Below are 8,020 nucleotides of genomic sequence, written 5' to 3'. Positions count from 1 at the left end.
TTGTTGTAAGGTTAAAGAGAAACTACCTGCGGCACAGACTTCCTATGGCTTCCCCAATGTGCATCTCCTCTTATTCCATAGGGATAGAACCCCCAATATTTCCAGCTGTTTTACATGACTATGCAGGATAAAGACTACATTTCCCAGCTTCCTTTGCAGCCAGATGTACTCATGTGGTTCACTTGTGGCCAGGGAAAATCATCAACAACCAGTGAGAGAGAGCCAAGAATCATCATAGACTATAGGTGTAAAGACAATATTGTAGGAATAGCAAAGCAAGAAGCTAGAAGGAGGTTGGACCCTTGACCTTTATGGAGCCATCATATCAGCCATGGATTGCATATGTCCAGACTGTTATGTGAGTGACAAATAAAATCATATCGTCTTTAAGCCACTGTTACTTCGGGTTTCTGTTATGGTGACCAAAATTGTATCCTAACTAATATCCCATGTAAAGTGTTTGGCAAGTGACCAACACATTATAAGGCTTGCAATAAATGCCAGCTATGGTGATGGTGGTGGTAGAGATGAATTCTACGTCTATTGCCCTTCCGAAGAGCATCGGACAATGAAAATAAAACCCAGAGAGACCCAATGTGAAGCACATTTCCCTTTCTTACCTTTATCGCATTCTCTGACTCAAGTGACAGTCATACAGTAGATATGTTTACAAAGGACATCTACCAGTGATCATTTCATGTAATTCCCCTTTATTAATTACAAATGTGCCTGAGGGGAAGGAAAAACATTTCTAAGAAAAAACAGCTTCTACTTAAAAAGTCAAATTGTCAAAGGCCTTATCCTGAAAACTTCCAAGAGTCGACATTTGTTAACATTTTCCATATTTGCTTTAGACGATTGTTTAAAATAAAGCATCACAGATATGTTTGAAGACTCTGACTTCACCCATCCAATTTCCAATAGGTAATGACCCTTCAGAAGTAGTTGAATATCCTCCTCATTGGATAGTTATGTCTTATTAAGTATATGTATCATGAGAAATATATAGTATAGCTTTGGATAATTTTTAATCTTATATAGTTTATATACTACATTAACACTTGGCAATTTTCTCATGTGGTAGGTTATTAGACAACGATCATCCTTATTAAATGTAGGGGAGGCATTAATATTATATTATTATCTATGTTTTTTGTATGTTTAAAATACATTATAAACATAATTTAAAATAAAAAGTAAGAATTTAAAAGAAGTACTCAGAAGTTATATTAACATGTACCATCACCAAGACCATTCAGATTGGGCCAGAAGTGGTGTGTGGGGGGTGAGGGAGACGGTTGGTCATTTCCTAAACATTTTACCCTACATGTGTGAGCAATCAACTTAAAAAAAAAAAAGAAGCAAACACAGTAGTACCTTGGTTTGCAAGTATAATTCGTTCTGGAAACATGCTTGTAATCCAAAGCATTTATATATATCAAAGCAAATTTCAAGAACCATTGACTCAGTTATGATCATGTGACATTCGGCATCATGTACTACTGGTATTGCAGGACACAATAGGTAATTTGAGGTAATAGGTAATTTGATAAACAAGGTAACTTGTTTATCAAGTTAAAATTTATTAGAAGTGTTCACTCATCTTGTGGAACACTCATAGAACAAGTTACTTGCAATCCAAGGTTTTGCTGTATTCTGAGTTTACCCAGCTGATCATTATGTTAATAGGTGACTAGTCACATTACAAATGTAAGTCTACCCTTCTAAAATACCCAAGAATAGAAGCGCCTGGATTTCAACTCAGGTTATGCTCTCAGGGTCATGAGATCGAGCCCAATTGTTCGCCTCTCGTCAGGCAAGAGCTGACAACTAGGGCTGCTGACCTGACGTGGACTGGACCAGTCACATTCTCTGACCCCAAACTTGGACTTGAAGTACGGAGTCAAGGTCTTTTGGTTACTGAAACTGAAGACAGATAAACCTGTGAGTTGTAAGGCAATCGTGCACAGAGAAGCAGATGGAGCTGACCCACAGAGAAAAAGAAGAGAAAAAAGAAGGTGGAGAAGCAGGGACAAAGAGCCCCGGGTCTGAAAGGGAGGTGCCTGACGGGACAGCTGCCCGGGACCAAAAGCATTCTGGTCTTTCCTGAAGCCCCCAACACTCAATCCTTGGATTCCATGAGGTAATTAATCTTGTATCCCAGAACAAAACGTCTATTCTATTTATGTGATCTCATGTATGTACGGATAGATGCATACATACATGTGATATGTATACATACGTAATGTATACACGTCATGTATATGTATTATTATTATTCATTTATTTTTGCTTAAGCCAGTTTGAAGTAGATTTCTGTTACTTGCAAGCAAAAGAGGGTTGACTCTTACAACCTCCTGAGCAGGCATTCTGTGAGGCCACCACCCACAACCTGACCTTGCCACATAATTAGTGGAGATTTTATACACGCATACACCCAGTGAGGACTCACCAGCAAGTGGCCATCACCAATGTTTTCCCTCTGAGAGCTATCAAATTAGAAACAACTATACTGTCTCCATGTGGGTGTTCCCTGCACTTTTTTTAATTTGGTAACCAAACCAACACATTGCTTTCCATATGCCACTTACATAAAATCAATAAGTTTAATTCAGAAATTTTCCAGGGGCAGCTGCTCTGATAATGCATGCCAGTCATCTCAGTAAATACAAGATCCTGAACTTGGTTTCTCTGGTCAAGCAGTCAACAAGGAACAGGCAGCCACACTTCTGGTTTCACCCTTAGAACTTGCTCATCCTCTGATGGTTTCACTGGCCATTTTGAGATTACGTTCCACACAGCTCCTGGGTGCCCTTCAAACGATCAAGCAATTACCCCAAATAACAGTATACTGGAAAAATACCTTGGATTTCTCTGTAAAAAGATAACATGATGAGAATAAGCTAACTCTGTAAGTCCGATAGCTTTTTAAAAATAGTAAAACAATAAGAGAAATCCCATATAGAAAAGATACAATTTCTTGATTATTTAACTCGACTCCAATGATCATCTAAAGCTCTTTGAAGAACCTGGATAAACATCCCACTGCAGATGCTGTTATAGAATATGGGAAGGCAGGCATAAGAAGCAGTCAACAACGTAGGTGTGGCATCTGGCTGGGCTGACTTGGGCTCAGGACTAGGCCTTACATCTCAAAGGCTGTGGGACTTAGGGCAAGTACCTAACTTTTCTGAATCTTGGTTTTCTCACCTGAAAAATAAGGATAATAATGACTGCCTTGTGTGAGGATGAAACAAGATAATGCTGTAGAGAACTTAACCCAATACCTGTGCAGGGTGACTCCAGATAAATGTTAGTGGCGGCTGGTATTGTTGTTGCGGTGGTTGTTACCATGGGACGGCCTGTAAAGCTGAAGGCTGTTGAGACTCAAAGGTCTGGATTTCAAGCTATTTTTGCAAGCAGGGAACTACTAAAAATAGGAGGCAGTGTTTACTCTCTTAGCTTCGGGGAACAGCTATGACTTGGTCTCTGACCAAGTAGATTCGGTGGTAGCGTAAGCGGACTGGTAACTGCCTCTCAGTTCAGACCACATCCTGACTGGACTTCCCTCCAGGGAGCTTTGGACAACCCAGAAAAGCAGGCCCAGCAAATTTCTATAGGCCAGCCCCTTCAGAAGGCTCTCCAAGAGAGAGGACCCGGTGCCCTTCCTGTTTCACACAGGAAACTGCAAGCATGGCAGAAGACCCAGGTGACAACCTGGCTGCCAGTTGTGAGTTCACTGACTTTCTGTGCTCCTTATCCTGCCACCACCACACCACATAATGCTAGGGCAGTGACTTCGTGACTCACAAAATCCAGGGCTCCAAGGCAGAAAAAAGCCGCCTTCTTTTCGAAGGAGCTGAGTGGTGAAGGGGAGTTTTGCTACAACCCGCCCTGTGGACTATCCTGGGTAGGATCCTAAGAGTTGCGGACCATTCAAACTTGAACTTCTCCTGGTCCACAGGATGTATCAAAGATTAGGGGCTCATCTCCAGAAATAATACCTCCCAAAGTCTCTTAGAAGCCTATTGTGCAACCTTTGAAACGTAATTGGAAACTGGATCCATTTCCTGGATTGGATGTTTCCAATAGTAGAAAATACCTTCTTATTCCAGTACATTGTGTAGCTCACATGACTTTAGGCCCACACACACATGTGCGCTCGCAGCATACGCGATATGCATGTGTGTGTACTACAAATACCAAAAATTGTCAAAATTTTCTTTTTCTCATGTTTTCCTAATTTTGTTTGTTTGTTTGTTTATTTACCTTGAGAGAGAGTGTGTGTGTGTGTGCGTGTGAGCTGGGGAGGAGCAGAGAGACAAGGAGAGAGAATCCCAAGTAGGCTCCACACTGTCAGCATGGAGCCCGACACAGGGCTCGAATCCACAAATTGTGAGATCATGACCTGAGCCAAAATCAAGAGTTAGACCTTAGCCAACTGAACCACCCAGGTGCCCCTTTCTCATTTCTTCCTGATCCACATCTTGCAATCTGTAATATATGTAGCATTTGTCCGAGTCCTTAGTGGTATCACAGTTAACAGCAAGTGATGAGTGGTGTCTAATCTCTTAAAGATTTTTTTAAATTATGTTTTATTTTTATTCTCAAAACTTCAGTGAACTTTTCCTAATAAATTAAGTGGAAAAGAGAATAGGTGGCAAAAGTGAATTTAAAAATTTGTTTTGGTTTTTGGGGTTTAAAAAAATTTTTTTCAAGCTTATTTATTTATTTTGAGAAAGACAGAACAGCACAAGCAGGGGAGGGACAGAAGAAGAGGGAGAGAGGGAGGGAGAGAATCCCAAGCAGGCTCCATACTGCCAGCACAGAGCCAAACACAGAGCTCAAACCCACGAACCATGAAACCATGACCTGAGCCAAAATCAAGAGTCTGACGCTCAACCGAGTGAGGCACCCAGATGCCCCTAAAGAAAAATTGTTGTACAGTATATCATCATATCATATACTGCATCAAGGATGAGTACCCATGCTCTATTTTCTGCCACACATAGGTACAAACGCACTGAATGGAACCATAGATCCTACGGTTTGGAAGGGACTTAAGGAAATTACGTAAAATGTTGGCTAACTGAAAAACTAATAAAGCAGCTATTTACAGACAATATGACTGTCTACCAAAAAAAATCTAAAAGACTCTTCAGACAGACTACTAGAATTACAAAGGTTGCTGGATACAAATGAACGAATATTTAAAAAATCAATAGTGAAAAAAATTCAATAGTAACACCACATCCCAACAGAAAACTAACAAAAGGTATAAATAAGAAATAAAAGCAAGATTCCCTAACAATAGTAACAAAAACTTGGGGAACTTCCAAGCAAACCTAACAAAGGAAATACAAGGTCATTATAGAGTAAAGCTTGATTGAAGCATATAAAATATCTAAATAAATGAAAGGATATACCATGTTCCTGTATGGGATGGGAAGATAAAGATGGCAAGTCTCTCCAAATTAATCTGTAAATTCACTGCAATTGCATTAAAATCCATATGTTTTGCCCCTGTGGCATTTGACAAGTTGATCCACAAGTTAGTATCAGAGTAAAGAAACAAAAACACCCAAAATAACTTAGAAGAGTAAAAACAAAAACAAAACAAAACCACAGCTCACCACACTCGTCAACAAGGCATATTATATAGCTACAGTAATTTCAAAAGAATGGCATTGGTGTAGAAATAGACAAATAGAACAACCGAACAGAATAGACAGCCCACAAATAGACCCATGTTAAGGGGAAAACTTGATATATGACAGAGATAACATTACAAGTTAGTAGGGAAAGAATAAAACTATTCAATAAACGGTGTTGGATCAGGTCATTTGACATTCAGAAAAAAATTTGTTTTAGAAATCTATGCTTCCTGTCATTCACATACTTAATTTCCAGGTCAATTCAGTAATTAAAGTAGAAAGCTAAACTTTAGTATTTTTATGCCTCAGGGTTGGAAAATATAAAACAAAGAACATGATTGGTAAATCTGACTGTGGTAAAATTTCAAATCTAAACCATTATTTAAAAACATAAAAAGATAAGCTAAAATTGGAAGAGAATATTTTAAATCATAAACCCCAGAAAGGTGTTTTCAATATCTGTTTCAATATATAAAATCCAATAAGGTAGGGGCGCCTGGGTGGCTCAGTCGGTTAAGCATCCGACTTTGGCTCAGGTCATGATCTCACAGTTTGTGAGTTCAAGCTCTGCGTCAGGCTCTGTGCTGACAGCTCAGAGCCTGGAGTCTGCTTAGGATTCTGTGTGTGTGTCTCTCTCTGCCCCTCCCCTGCTCACTTTCTGTCTCTCGAAACTGAATAAGTGTTAAAACAAAATTAAAATAAAATAATAAAATAAATCCTACAAGGGATTCTTATCTGGAATATATAAAGAACTCCTAAACATCAATAAGAAACAAACAGCCCAATGGGAAAGTGGGCATAGGATAGGAATGAGGAATTCTCAGAAAAGAAACTAAAGGGCCAAGAAAGATCATAGATAGTAATCAGGAAATGCAAATTACGACAACAATGACTCTCCATTTCACATCCAACAGAGTGGCAATGGTAATACCAAATGTTGAGGATGTGGGGAAATGGAAATTCTCAAACACAGCTAGTTACCATAAATTGTTCCAACCTCTTTGGAGAACAATTTTGTACAGAGTTGACAATGGGCATACCTATAGAGCCCAGTAATCCTACTTCGAGGTGTGTATCCCAGAGGAAGTCTGGTATCCTATCCATAAGAACCCATATATGACGATGCTTTGGGCAGAACTGTGTAGAGGAGAAAGAGAAATATCTTTAAAGTCCATTAATAAGAGAATAAACAGAAAATTTGGTACGCTCATAGAATGGAATATACATAGCAATTAAAATGAATTAACTTACCTAAAAGTATTACCGTAAACAAATTTTGAAACCCAATGTTGAAATGCAAATGCCAGGATAAGGTGATATCAAGCCTTTTCATCTTATTAGGTATCATCATCCCTCTGACTTATCTCTTCCCTGAAAAACTGCAACAGCTAATTGCTTCCCATTCTTGCCCTTTCTTCTGCCGCCTTCCACACGACACCCATGGCAACCCTCTCTGCTTACAGCTTCCAAGGGCTTCCCACAGCAGCCTTAATAAAATCCAAATTCCTTGCCAAGTTCTCCTCGGCCTTTCCTAAACCCCTCCGCCTTCTTCCCACTTCTTACTCCTCGCCCCTCACCCCCCCCTTTCCTCCATGCTCCCTGCTGTTCACAACACCCCAGCCTCTGTGCAAAGTTTTGCTCTTCCATGTACACACCGAATTCATTCCTGTGTGAGAGAATCGGCACTTGCTTGCTGTTCCTTCTGTTTGACTTGTTGTTTCTTATTGTTTAGGTTTTGATTTTAAGTTTTCTGTTTTTGTTTAGAGAGACAGAATGCACAAGCAGGGGAGGGGCACAGACAGAGGGAGAGAGAAAGAGAGAAAGATAAGAAAGAAAGAAGAAAGAAAGAAAGAAAGAAAGAAAGAAAGAAAGAAAGAAAGAAAGAGAGAGAGAGAGAAAGAAAGAAAGGAAAGAAAGAAAAAGATAGAGAGAGAGAGAGAATCCCAAGCGGGCTCCACACTGTCTCAGGAGAGCCTGACGTGGGGCTCGAATCCACGAACCATGAGGTCATGACCTGAGCTGAAGTCAAGAGCAGGAGGCTTAACCAACTGAGACACCCAGGCGCCCCTGTTTAGGTTTTGATTTTAAATGAGGTATCTTCAGCAAGGCCTTTCCTCAGTGTCCTACCAACCCCTTCATTCCCCTGCCCCCGCCAATCTGAACCACAATACCCATGTCATCCTTTACAAATTTACAGCTGCCTAGCATCATCCTATTTGTTCATACGTTTATATATTTAGGACAAGGGTTTTGCCTTCTTCACCATCATATTCCCAGGGTCTAGAGCAACGCCAGGCACAGAGTAGGCACTCAATAACTCAACAAATCTATTGATTTGTTTATGCAAATTCTTAAAACACATAAAA

At 39.9% G+C, this 8,020-nt stretch overlaps 1 long non-coding RNA gene across 1 annotated transcript; it reads right to left on the bottom strand.

Moving 5' to 3' along the window:
- Nucleotides 1-2,587: 2,587 nt before the first annotated feature.
- LOC120234636 lies at nucleotides 2,588-6,770 on the bottom strand. The gene is made up of 2 exons (XR_005529148.1): nucleotides 6,695-6,770; nucleotides 2,588-2,874 (listed from the first exon to the last, which is right to left on the bottom strand). It is a non-coding gene; the product is annotated as an uncharacterized LOC120234636 (long non-coding RNA).
- Nucleotides 6,771-8,020: the final 1,250 nt, after the last annotated feature.

This window comes from Hyaena hyaena, unplaced genomic scaffold, assembly GCF_003009895.1.
Source record: "Hyaena hyaena isolate Hyena2069 unplaced genomic scaffold, ASM300989v1 scaffold_113, whole genome shotgun sequence".
Taxonomy (NCBI): Eukaryota; Metazoa; Chordata; class Mammalia; order Carnivora; family Hyaenidae; genus Hyaena; species Hyaena hyaena.
This window is presented reverse-complemented; position numbering and strand designations above follow the sequence as displayed.